The sequence below is a fragment of the Gigantopelta aegis genome, chromosome 4 (assembly GCF_016097555.1).
Source record: "Gigantopelta aegis isolate Gae_Host chromosome 4, Gae_host_genome, whole genome shotgun sequence".
Lineage (NCBI taxonomy): Eukaryota > Metazoa > Mollusca > Gastropoda > Neomphalida > Peltospiridae > Gigantopelta > Gigantopelta aegis.
Window position 1 is genome coordinate 17,572,691 of NC_054702.1, and position 291 is coordinate 17,572,981.

Here is a 291-nt window from a genome sequence, read left to right on the forward strand (position 1 = left end):
GTGGCGTTCAATTAACCAATACGCGCATGAGCGGAAGTCAAGCAATTGATCTGTGCGTGATTTTGTTGGGGACATCTCAAAAGTCGGGAAAATATCATGTATTTATTGTTTGTCTGTTTGTCAAACAAATAAACATACAGACAGGCAGACAGGCAGGCAGGCAGGCAGGCAGACTGTTTATTTGTTTATTTTTTATTTTTATTTCTTTTAGGGGTCTAAATTTATTTATTTGTGTATTGTAAAAAAATAATAAGTTTCAGTCAGATTTATACAGATCACAACGGAATAACT